This window comes from Lonchura striata, chromosome Z (genome assembly GCF_050655825.1).
Source record: "Lonchura striata isolate lonStrDom1 chromosome Z, ASM5065582v1, whole genome shotgun sequence".
Taxonomy (NCBI): domain Eukaryota; kingdom Metazoa; phylum Chordata; class Aves; order Passeriformes; family Estrildidae; genus Lonchura; species Lonchura striata.
The window spans coordinates 52,634,060-52,647,684 of record NC_140740.1 but is presented as its reverse complement, the minus strand read 5'-3'; positions in this window follow the sequence as shown (position 1 = coordinate 52,647,684).

Sequence of the window (13,625 nt, the reverse complement as noted above, 5' to 3'; positions counted from 1 at the left end):
TTCTGGGCAACAATGACACCAATGTCACAGCCAAAATTGCACTATTACCTCTGCAACTTTCTCGTAAGGAAAGAATCAAACTTGCATGACTCTTCTGACCCAAACTGTGCCAACAAGACAAAGAAATTTGGGCAGTGTTTCAAAAAAAAATTCTTAGGCTGTCAGCACAAAACAAATACTAGAGAAATAGAAAATACTGTGGCATACCCAACCTCTGTTATGTTAAATCTCTCCAAAGATTTATAGGTGCTGTCCAACAATGACAGCCTATCAGCAGGGTCTCAGGTTTCTTTAAAACAGTTCTGCATTAAAGATGTGCACAGTAGATTCTTCAGCCACAGTACTGCTTCAGGGATAGATCTGACTGTAACAGCTTGTGTTACCAGTTTGGGTTTTTATAAATGGATGTGTGATAGAGTACTTTAAAGATAATTTCTTCTGTCAACCACCCAGGAAATCAAAGTCCCTCAGCAGGGCAGAACCTGTCATTTATTATAGTTGTATATATTGTTGTATATGTCATTTATTATAGCTGTGTATATATTCTTGTATATATTTATAGAACTTTTAGCATAATGTAATGTGTTGGACAATATTCTAGAACTAAAGAGGTTATTTCCCTCTATTGAAGTGCTGGGTAGTTGATCTGTCATCAACTACCCACAAGAGAGTGGGAGGGTAAAAAATAGACATTCTTCACAACAAATTCCTCTCCAAATCTTTGAGATGCCTGGCTCTGTGGCTGCTGTTCTTGCAGCTACAGGGGACTTTGGCTGACTGGATGGCAGGCAAGCCATACACTGGAAACTCTGAAATCTTGAGACAGGTACAGAAAAATGTCAAAACTCACCATCAGAGTTACTTTACTGTCACAAATAACAGGTTGGGATACCAAAATCTGGTCACTACTCTTGCAAAGACTTGTACAGAACCTCAAGTTAACACAGCCTGATTCAGAAAACACAAATAATATGGAGACCTTATTCCACCTGATGCAACAGGCTCTATGTTCAGGAATTGTAAACAGTCTTGTCTGAGTACCATCTCCTTCAGTGTGTGAACTTAAATGAAGAAGTTTATGATGGCAGTACTTTCCTGGGACACGTTGGTATACAGCATCCAAAAGCATTAGGAAGGAAGTAATACAAGGTGCATTTTTTCTTGAAATATTTGGTTTATTTCTAATGTTTGCTGACATTTAAAGTGTCAACAAGAAACTTTAAATAAAGATAAACTGTTTGGTCTTGTTTTCACTATTTAGAAAGTTTCTCTCTAGAGTTTCCATAGGAAGAAAAATAAACCCAAGTCTAGCATCTCAAGCTTCCAATGAACCAATAAGCCTGGAAATGTCTATTTCCTCCTCCCTCCCTCCCTCCCTCCCTCCCTCCCTCCCTCCCTCCCTCCGTTCTTTCCTTCCTTCCTTCCTTCCTTCCTTCCTTCCTTCCTTCCTTCCTTCCTTCCTTCCTTCCTTCCTTCCTTCCTTCCTTCCTTCCTTCCTTCCTTTTCCAGTAAATTGGAGCAAGTAAGTTTTCCCAAAGAAAATGACATACCAAAAAAAAAAAAAAAAAAAATCAGCATTTTAAAATCTGATTCTCTGCAACATTTTGACTAACACAAAAACCAGTGATGTAGACATGTGAGACCTCTCTTTATCTGACATTAATATTTTCCACAGGTTTGACAGTCTAAGACAAAAATTACAATGGAATCAGTTCTGGTATCTTTAGCTTCACTGAAAAAATCTACAGCATTCTGCAGGATTAAAACTAACCTTTCTTTCATCAGTGAAAAGCCCATTTTCCAGTACACAAAGAGCAAAGAGAGATAAAATCTATTTCTGAATGCATCTTTTGGTTATGAACACAAGTTCAGCTAAGTTTTTGTTCTTTTTAACTGAAAGAGAAGATTAAAAAGTCAAAAAACACAGCAAAAGCTAAAATTTAAAAGTTTCTCTATTTCATCCAAAAATAAATTTCCTGATTTTAGATACAAATTTCTTAAAATTTAAGTAACTGGAACATATTTTCTTTGTATAAATGTTCATTTTTGGGGGGTAAGGCTGTTGCACAGACTCACAAATTTCTATAGTACAAAAGACAGTGGATGTCACACTCCAAGTATGTTCTTTCTTATAGTGTTGACTCAACTCCACTGTTGGAGGCTTTTGCAAAGCTTCTTTTAACCACAAGTTATTAGATGCAGGGATTACGTGGAAGATAAATGCAGGAAAGAGGAACTTTCTGCAGTTTTAAGTTTTAACTTATGTTAAAACATAAGATTGACCTGATAGAAATGATTGTTACTCCTGGATCTAGTATTTATGGGGAAAAAAGGAAGCTTTATCAATAAGGGATGTAAATTTGTTACTATGTTTTAAAGAAAGCCTACCATGTACAAAGCTACAGAGCTACAAGGCTGGTAGTAATTTAAGAAGACATATTTGAGAAATAGAGAAGAAAAATCAGTGGTTTATTTCTCAAAATTTTATACATCAGTTAAAAAAAGAGGAAATTAATATACAGATTGGCAAGATTTTATTTTGTCAGATATTTTACTATTGCAAGTGTACACTATATGAGAAGAAAGACTGTGCTGTACAGATGAAGTAGCAGACTTAGATTCTGGAGATTTTGCTCTTGCTTCTATTACTGGCCTTCTGAGTTGCCTCAGCAGGCACAGCTCAATTTCATAGATTTAATAGATTTCCTCTGAGAAGCATTTAGTGATGTCTTGGTAATCTGTCATTGCATTTTTTTTTAAATTGCATTTTTTATATCTTTTAATGTGATCTTCTTACCCTTTGTAAAGAAAAAATATAGTTATTGCAAGTGGGAGACAACTTATCACCACCATGCAACTCTTGGGCAAATAATGTTAAATGAGAGTTATTTGCAGAATTCAAAATGGGATTTAAGGCAGACTTAGGCATCTTATCAATTAAAATTTTTGCTCAAAAATGGTTTAATGCTCCTAGGAGCATCAGGCTTCCACAAAGATGCATTGGCACCTACAGATCCACTTACTGTGTCAAAATGCACCTAAAACTGGACAGGATCAAAGAACTCAGCACACTAGTACATACATATCATACATACATACATATAATATCACTGTGTCAGCAGATGTCCTGCTGGAGTTTTGAAACTAAATCCCCTTATTTCCATGAGAGTTTCAGTCTAGTGAGTGTTAACAATCAAACAAATTGATTGAAAATTAAGATATACTTGATTATCAATGCCTGTTTGAACTGCCATTGATTTATTTTTCAGTAGGCAGTCATAAAATGCCTAAACATACAATGAGCAATAACTGGAACCTGGATCTTCTAGAAGAGAGGTTTAGACTTAAGTTGCAGCTGGTGTTCTTCTGGACACAGGCACATAAAGTAGAAAAATTACATTAGAATTGATTAAGAAGATAAAGAGAGATTTCACCTAACGTGGCTTAAGCCTCTTTTTGTACTATAGATAAGACTGAAATCTGCTTCAGGAAGGATTTGAAGCAAGACGTCTCATCACATTAGGAAGAACTGCAGGTGAAAAGCGATCACCACTTCTGCTTTCAGATCTGTTTCAAATCATTGGTTCCTAGTTCATTTGAGCAAAGATTTACCTGAAATGCCTATAAATTCAAATGAGAAGAACGGATCTTGCCCCGTATGGAAACCACAGCTGGTGTTTAGGTAGCTAGGTAGAAGTCATTCACTTAGCTGTACAGAACAAATTAAATACATCAAGCTATAGCTTTTTCTAGGGGAACCAAGCAATCATACTTAGGGATTGTGATGATGAGCATCACAAGTGCTGAAACCCTTTATTGCTTTATACAGATTCTCACAGTACCTGCACTGCACAGAACAGAGCTCACTCTTGACATGAAGATGTCTCCATATACCAAGTAATTTTTGGCAGTTCTTGCAGTGTTTCAGCACATGTTCCAACTTTGTAGTGTATACATTTTCTCATAAAAATGAATGTTTAGGTGTCTTACATTTACCAGTAAGAAATTAGATTCTGACAGTCAAGTTATAATCCACAACAAGTCTGAGTCAAACTCTGTATGTGTCAGATTCAGGTCCTTAGTATCTTAACCTGCTGTCACATTTATTACAGCTAATTCCTAGAAATTTGCCGAAAGCAACTGTAGGAGAAGTTAGGAGTGAGGGTGTGTGTATGCACAAACACTTATGAAGAGTTTGATTTCATATAAATTATAGCTTCCTGGGTTTTTATTACTACATTATTTGTTTAAATGCTGGATATCTGATGATCCAAATATTGGTGCAATTCCCTGTTTCTCATATCCATTATCTTTATAGAAAATAGCACAAAATCTGGCTCAATACCATGAGTACAGTTAAATTTTTGACACAATTCAAAACAGCAGAGGTTCTATGAGTAAACAGGCTTCAGAACTGGTCTTGGACAACTGACAGGACCTGGATTGGTAACATAGCCTTAAGTAAGAGTGGCAAATAAACAGTGCATGACAGAAGAAGCCTGCTCTGAGTAAGATAGCATCTTATGACTAACTATCCCCTTTCTATGAAGGCTGATAATACCACCAGCAAAGATTCCTCCTCTAGCTCAGTACTAGAGGAGTTAAAGGAATTCAGATTGCCTATTATGATCTGCTATCACCATCCCCAGCTAAATACCTTGGTGCACCACACAGTTCCTACCTATGCTGTCATAGCAGACCCATGCCCAAGACAGCAGAACAAGGGTCTGATGAGGTCCTCTTTTTCTCAGCTCTAAGGATGCATTCTTCAGACTAAATGGTTACAAATGTTCACTTAACAAGCGAAGTTATTCACATGATGCAGTAATGCAATAGTGAGTCTTGAACAATTTAAATGTTGTTGACTTGTCTTTCTAAATCAAAATCAGACAGAAATTATTACGGAAAAAAAACAGTACGTAAAGAAAATGTCATTTTTAATCTAGCGGAAATGCATATCCCAGAATTTAATGGATTGTTAGCATTCTTTTTTTCCTTTTTTTTTTTTTTAACCAAAAAACAAACCCTTACTTAGATAGGAAAAAATCACCAAGGACTAGAAATGAAAGTAGAAGCATTTTCTTGTTACAGTATTGACCTTTTTCATTAAGATGTGATCAAACACTCATACTGTCTCACAGGTATTCAGTGCACTGTGTAGAACAAAATGTTAAATCAAATTCTTAGTGTATGTGGACACATGACAATTAGAAACACTGGCAAAAATTGAAGTCCAATGAAAAATAAATCAGCATACACTTAATGAGCAATAATTACTGTCTTCCTTAGTTGACGCTGGGAATTTCCAGGGAATTTCTAGAATTGCCACACACTATTGCATCTTCTGCAGCTTGGTCAGTACAGGAAAACCACACAGAATCTGTTGAAGTCATCTGCCCAGAATCAACTGAAATTTGAGTCCTGTTTATTCATCAAGTTTAGCAGAATTAGAATTTTAGAGAGGATCCTTATTTTAAAAAATGGAAAATAAATTACTATGAAAGTATGAGAAAGCTTATTCTGTTCTTGCTTGGGCTGTAGTTTTGCTGAAGCTGTCCCTTAGTAATGCAAGTATTTTGTTTAGCTTTTAATGCAAATCTACTTGTTTTCTTCAAAATCAGAAAAACTATAGATAAACAATTGAGCAATTATTTAAACGGGCCCTTGCACAGAACAGGTCAACCTAGAACAATCCAACAAATTTCTTTCTAACTGCCTTTTGAAACCTCCTATGAAAATGATCAAACAACCTACTGGCTCTTTGCAATGCTCACCAAAAGAACTAAGCACTCAGCTCATAATAAAGAATTTGTTCTGAGAGGAGAGGAAGCATAATGGCTACTTTGGTACCATTCTTTCCAGATATGAAAGTGTTTGTATCTTTCAGAGTTGAAAAACTGCATTTTAAAAATAATTTTCTGAGTCTTATATTCTGGAAAATTTTTATTATTTTAAAAGTTTATCTCAGTCCTGATACTATTCTATAAAAATAATTCAGCATCTGATAAACTTTTTTAAGGGCAAGCTGAAAGTATGACTAGGAAATGATGAATAAATCTGCTCTAAGAGAACTTAACTATACATGTAGCTTTGAACATAGGTTCTGTCTTGTTGAAATTTATTGGAATATGCAGCTGCTTAAGCACAAGCATAAGAACCACAAAGAATCACAAAATGAGTGAGGTTGGAAGAGACCACAGTGGATCACCTGGTCCAATCTCCCTCCTGCACCTAAAACATGTTACTTCCAATTTTGTCTAGAGAATCATTAATATCTTGACTGAGGGAGACTCCAGAACCTCTCCAGGCAACCTGTTCCTGTGTGTGGTCACCTGCACAGTAAAGAATGTATTCCTCATGTTTAGGTGGAACTTCCTGTCCATCTGTTCCTGTCTGTTTTCCCTTGTGCCCTTGGATTCTGCCAAGCAGAGCCTGGTCCCTGCTCTGATCTCTCCCTGCAGAGACTGACAGACATTGATGAGGTCCCCTCTCAGTCACCTCAAGCTGAACAGGACCAGCCGCCTCAGCCTTTCCATGTAAGAGAGGTGTTCCAGACTCTTAATTGCCTTTTTAGGTCTCCCCTCGACTCACTCCTGGAGTTCCATGTCTCTCCAGTCATGAGGAGCCCAGAGCTGGACACAATAATCCTGACATGGCCTCATAAGGGTTGGGCAGGATGACAATTTTTGAGCTGCTGGCACTGTTCCTCCTAATGTAGCCCAGGATAACATTGGCCTTCTTGGGCACAAGGTCACACTGCTGGCTCAGGCACCGCTTGTTGTCCACCAGGATCCCCAAGCCCTTCTCTGCAGACCTTCCCAGCAGGTCAGCCCCTAGTCTGTACTGAGGCATGGGGTGCAGGATCCTGCATTTGCCGCTGTTGAGCTTCAGACAGTTCTCTGCCCCTGTCTCCAACTTGTTAAGGTCCCTCTGAAGGGCTGCACAGCTCTCCAGGGCATCAGCCACTCCTCCCAGTTTTGCATTGTCTAAGAATTTTTCTAGAAGACTGGCAAAGGGCTCTAAGTTCTGCAGAGCCACGCCCAGTTTTGCCTGAAGATTTCTAACAGCTTAGAGGAATTTATTTATGAATAGTGTTTTCTATGTCATGATTTCATGAGTTGACTTGTATTTACGTCTCTGACACCAGTCTCAGTAACGACTTCTTCATAGACATAACTTGTATATTTACTTCTGTTGTAGAGGATAATGTATTTTATACATTAGCTGATGTTGATTGGTTTGCTTTCGTCAGATGTCCAGTCTAGATGTAGTCATTTTTGGTGGCAGGCCACTCCCTGCTCCCAGTAGGGAGTTTCTTTGGTTCAGAAATGACATCTATATGTGTCACTCATCAATCAAAATGCTGGGAGACAACATCCTAGCCTCCATTCCTCTGCCTGTGTTTAATGTCAGGGATAGGCTGTTTTAAGAGTCCACAGTAGTTTCTGAACAGATTTTCAAGGATAAGTTTATATTTTGGAGGCTGTATGGCTACTCCCTAGCTCCCATCTGATGATACTAAACAATTGCAAGACATTTTTTCTGAAGGTCATCAGGGAATAACTTTTCCTGCAGCTGTGCACAAGCTATCTGTCTTAGACTTCTGGAGGAGCACAATTTCAGCAAACCATGAGCTTTAGTTCCCTCTTCTCCCTTCCCTCAGAAACCTGATTTCTAGTGGTTTATCTGATGACATGATTTACTACAAATATATATGCATGATCATAGGAATATTGTTTAGTAATAAAATTGTATGGTTTGAATCAATACATTGTCTTTAAATGCTGTTATAAATTCTTTTAATTGCCATTCAGTAATGATTATTCTAGATACGTATCTCTCATGCCCAGAGTTTTTTGCAGGAAATATTAACCTGCCACTTTTCTAGATAACTAACTAAATAAATAATAGAATTTTTAATTAGTTGAGGGGTTTTCTGCCTTTTGATGTATATGTGACAAAAGTACCAACAAGCAAAACTGACCTGGGGAAGTCTGAAGCAAGGGTAACCACTCTTTTGTTAAATTGTTTATACAACAGACTCACAGAAGTGCAGAAGGCATTAAACACACTGGTCTTAGATACCTCAGAAGCTAAGCAAATATTTTTACCCATTTTGAATCTGTAGATTTTATATGTTATCCTACTTATTCAGCCCTTTCATATGCTCCCCTCTGCTTAGACAGCATTTTGAAAGTAATTAGCACTTTTGCAGTCAACAGATAACATTTGCCACAACTGAATAACTTGTCCTTTCCTGTTTATGTCTATAACTTAGATAGATATAAATGGCTCCAAGAGGACATTCTCTGCACAGTAATCACATGAATAGAAGAACTTGATGATTCAGAGCTGGAAGGAATATCAGAGGCAAGGCAGCATCACAAGTAGGGTCAATGAGAAAGAATGGATATAAACCCTCCTTCTTTGGCCTCCTCCATTCTCTGAGTGCATGAAGTCCTTGTACACTTTTGAAAGCTAGTCAGAATGATCTTTTACTATATATACAGGCTTCTATTTCTTGTTATGATGATTAATGTCTCTTGGCATGACAAATCCCAGTCTGCTTTAGGAGGTACATATGTCTGAGCTGCACCAAAAACAAACAAACCCACAAACCAAAAGAAGCCCCCAAAAAACCACCCCAAAACCAAACCAAATGAAATTAAACCACCAAAGCCAAAACCAAACCAACCAAAAACAACAACAGACAAAATAAAACAAACAAAAAACCAACCAACCAAAAAAAAAAAAAAAACCAAAAAAAAAAACCACCACAGAAAACAAGACCTTCAGCAGCATTGTTCATATTTAGAAATATCCAGGGAAGGTATTTTTGCAATTATTGGCATGCAGGAAAAAAAAAAGTGCATCATTTACAAAGTTCCTTGCTTTGAACTACATGTAGGATACATGAAATGCAATGTCAATTTTACTGAATCTGGCATTTAGGAGCTAATCATTATCATCAGCAATTGGCAACATGGTAAGGTCTGCAATGATTTGGATCTGTGTGGCCAGTTGTTAGCCATATGCCGTAAAGAAAAGTAATCTCCTTAAGCCTTGCAGAATGGGTGACTGCTCTTCAGAGGTTTGCTTAAATCTTTAACATGCTGCAAACATTTTAAATAATGCTGGAAAGAAGATACCGTATTGTTATCCTTTTTCTCTGTGTTTGATCTTAATAAAAAGTTAAACAATCTGCTAATAAATATAGAACTAATTAAGCTGCATTTTCAAAACCATAATCCACAGCTGGAGAGTACCATGTAACAGATGAAAATCATCTTAGAAGGTCACAGCTCAGCAATAAGCTGACTTTGGGGGACTCGTTGTTTGATACAGAGACTAGAAAACAGCAGAATTTGGCTATTTTTTTAAACCCAGGCCTAAATTATAAGAGTGTATCTAGCTGCACAATTATATCTGAGTCATCTTGTTCTTATGTATAGTATTAAGTGTACTAGTATGTTCTAAGCTGCAAAGCATTTAGGGAAAAAAAAATCCTCTGTGCTCCAGCTGACTCCACTTTAGGTTCTTGCCTTAGTGTTATCTTTGGTGAGACATGTTTGCCATATATTAGTGAAAAGGTACAGTCTTTGGAAGGGTGGAATCCAAGCCTGCACAAAAATTATGTGGCTATGCAGGTGTAATATCCCCTGTGAGAGACACTCTGCTGCACATCTCCTGGGTGATTCCACACTGGAGAAGGCAGACACCTGCCCAGCCTAGCTTAGCAGCAGCTCCAGTTCTGCCTGTGCAGCAGGAGACTTGGGAGCTGTCCCCTCCTTCTCGGCCATGCCTCAGGCTTCTCTGTCAGCCAAGGGCTCACTTCCATCGCCCTTCCTCGCGCTGAGAGGTGCTTACTCACAGAAGTTATCCCAGTGACTGCTACAAATTAACTGACAAAGAAGAGGCAATGTGTGAGCTCCCCCTGCAATGTGTGAGCTATTAACCAGCTCAGAGGGAGCCCAGCTGGCTACCCTGGTCGCCTGTGGTGAGGCAAGCGTGTTCAGCTGTTGGGCTGATGTTCCTAGCTGTCAGCTTTGTTTCAAATAGTTCCACGAGCAAAGCCTGGAAGTGAGTTATTCACTTCCTTTCAGTAGCACTCAAGAAGGATGGAGCTGTGGAGTTTTAGTATGGCTTTGTTGCCATTCTGTAAGGGATAGTGATTGGATGCAGGTAGAGTACTGGATAGTTAGCATCTTTTAGGGTAACACTGCTGTGTGTGAAAAAGCAGTATAATTTTTTTTATCTGTTACATTCCTCCCCCCTCCCAAAAAAAAAAAAAAAAAAAAAAAAAAAAAAAAAAAAAGCAAACAACTTTTTCTAGTAAACAGAAACCAAGACCCAAAGATGACATTTGGGTACCATATCATCTGTTTCCAGAAAGTTTCTTCCAGGGAAAGAAAGCTTCAAGAAAGCTTCAGTGTCACCAACAAGATGACACCTTGTTCCTTGTTCCAGATGAAGCAGGAACCAGCTGTTTGGACTAGTGAAAATACTTACAGTGTATCTTGAGAAAAAGTTGTCTAAATAGATAAAACACTACTAGGGAAGGGGAGAAGGGGAATAATTACTGTTGACATTACACGTTACAGAGAATACTCACAGGTATATAGGTTAACATGGAATGTATGTCAGAATGCACAAAATATTTCCTCAAAGCTTTAGTAGGATTGTCCACGGGAAATGTAGTCTTAGATGACACTGAGTGGGAGGGGAAAATAATTTGCAAAGGTCTAATGGACATTTGCCTCTTCTTGGCTTTTTCTGGATGGTTTGTTCTCAATTGCGCATATTTATAGAAGAATCTAAGTGGTCCTCATTCCCAGCAGTATGAAAAAAGAAAAACAAATCCTTTAAGATTAAAGTACCTCCTTGAAAATACTGCCTTTTTTATTATATTTGTGCCTTAGAGTAAGCAAAACTGGCTGCCGGCAGACCATTACTAAACATGGTCATTGTCCAACTCACACACATAGCTACTTATGGCACTGCAGCTCAGTGTGTGCGGGTCTGTAATTTCCTCTTGCTGACCTTCACAGAATGCATTTTTTACTTACTTATTCTTCTCTTAATAGCTGTATTTACCAAACAAAAGTCATACAGATATTTTCAAATGTCATACATCTCTTTGTAATTTTTTTTGTCAGACACAACCATGAATGTATTTTGAGAGAATAACTAAAATTAGCATTTCAGTGAGAATAACCACTTTCTGAATTGTTTGCTTGAAGCAATTTGGGCAGTTTTGCCAATGGATCCATGACATACTATTAACCTAAATAATGCAGCAAAATCCTCCTGGTCCCACAATTTATATGTCTATTCACAAGATGATGACCTGTGCAGTCTTAAGGGCTTTTACCTTTTGTTTGTGTTTCTCAAAAGAAAAACATGGGAGAGGGTATATTCAGTTAATCATTACCTATCACCTGTGGTAGTCCTAGCCCAGCCAACACTTAGTTCTTCCACCAGATGTCAGAAAGTGAGTGGCATCTCACTCATCTCTGGAGGACTCAGCTTGCCTCAAGGGCACTTGGCCATTTTCACCACTGACTCCAAGCTGGTGGAACCAGCTCTGGCTGAACTTCATTTTGGTTATCTCAGACACATTTTCTGTGTCTCTGTCTAACCTAGAAAGGCAAGTAGTTTTGAAGTAAAAAAGCAGTGGTAAAACATGCATTTTATTAACCTTTGCTAAACTCTGCTTGAGCTCTTCTCCATTTTTGGATAATTGGTTGGGAAGGAGTGTACACAGAGGAGCAAGGAGTATGCTGTCACTACCAAGTCCCACTACACATAGTTAAAATAGTGTTCAGCTTTATATGTCTTATTCCAGCTACAAACATACTGATGAGTTACACCACCTGCAGGCTTGATCTTTGACAACTTAACAGTTTATATGATACCACATTCTATACATAATATTGGAATAATATTAGTATACTGTCACTTTTTAAATGTCATGAAATATGAAATAGTATCAAATATGAAATGGTAACAAATAGAGATTAAATTGTGATTTTGCAGATTTTTCAGAAGAAAAAAAAACTGAATATTTTTTCCTCTAGCTTTAGGACATATTTTGTTAGATAAAATGCAATGACATTCAGTCCCTTTGTTAGAGGGCATGAACTACACAGTATAAATATTTCAGCAAGCAGCACTGTATCTCAAATCAAACAACTTGTCTCATTGGTGGCTGCTGCTACATGACACTGCCTTTTCTTTGTAATTCAGAGATCCAGTGCCACAGACTGGGACAGAATAGAAAGTGTCCCAACAGAAAAGGACCTGGGGATGCTGGTGACAGCAGCTGAACATGAGCCAGGGTGTGCCCAGGAGGCCAAGAAGGCCAATGGCATCCTGGCCTGGATCAGCAATGGTGTGGCAGCAGGACCAGGACAGGGATTGTCCCCCTGTGCTGGGCACTGGTGAGGCCACACCTCGAGTGCTGTGTCCAGCTCTGGCCCTCACTGCAGGAAAGACACTGAGGAGCTGGAGTGAGCCCAGAGAAGGGCAATGGAGCTGGGGAAGGGTCTGGAGCACAAGTTCTGTGAGGAACAGCTCAGGGAGCTGGGGGTGTTTAGCCTGGAGAAAAGGAGGCTCAGAGGAGACCTTATCACTCTCTACAGCTGCCTGAAAGGAGCCTGTGGCCAGATGGGGTTGGTCTCTTCCGCCAGGCAGTCAGCAACAGGAAGAGAAGACACAGCCTCAAGCTGTGTCAGGGGAGGCTTAGCTTGGACATTAGGAAGAATTCTTCACAGAAAGGGTGATTAAACATTGGAATGGGCTGCCCAGAGATGTGGTGGAGTCACCAGGAGCTGTTTAAGGAAAGACTGTATGTGGCACTCAGTGCCATGGTCTGGTTGACAAGGTGGTCTTAAATCACAGGTTGGACTTGATGATCTCAGAGTTCTTTTCCTACTTAATTGAATCTGTGATTCTGCGATTCAGTGTTTTACAATACCAAGTTCTACAGTTTGGATTTGACATACAGAGGAAAGCATCTGAGCCATTGATGGCATTTGGCATTCTACACCTTGCTTCTGACAGAGATGCCCCTCTGGCAGTGACAATCCTGGCTGAAATCCCTCTCAATGAAATCACTGGCAAATTTCCCAATACCTTGAATAAAAACAAAATTAGGTGATATGACCAGAAGATGCATGTGCATCTCTCGTCATACTGAAAGCAGCAAATGTTCATGATCACAATCTAGCAATCTAAACTGAGGGGCTACTGACATCTGGGAGTAAGTTGATTATATTAACACCCAAAGACATAAACAGAATTTATTTACATCACCAAAAAAGATAAGACCTTGACTAAGGGAAATCATGCAAGGCAAAATTTATTCCAACTACATTATATATTTTCTACTTTTTACAATTTCTTTTGGAAAGTGTTTTTTTTTTTTTTCACTCTTGATGGGTCAATGTAATTCATAATTTATAAAACTGCAGTGCGGGAGATATTTTGCAGAATTTTACAATGGTAAAAGGCAAAACAGAATTACTGTTTTGAGCAGCAGGTACCATTTCTGGTCTAGGACTTGTACTGAAGGTAGCTGCTTTTCAAGCTTAGCAATGGAACAATTAATAAAGAAACCCATTAAG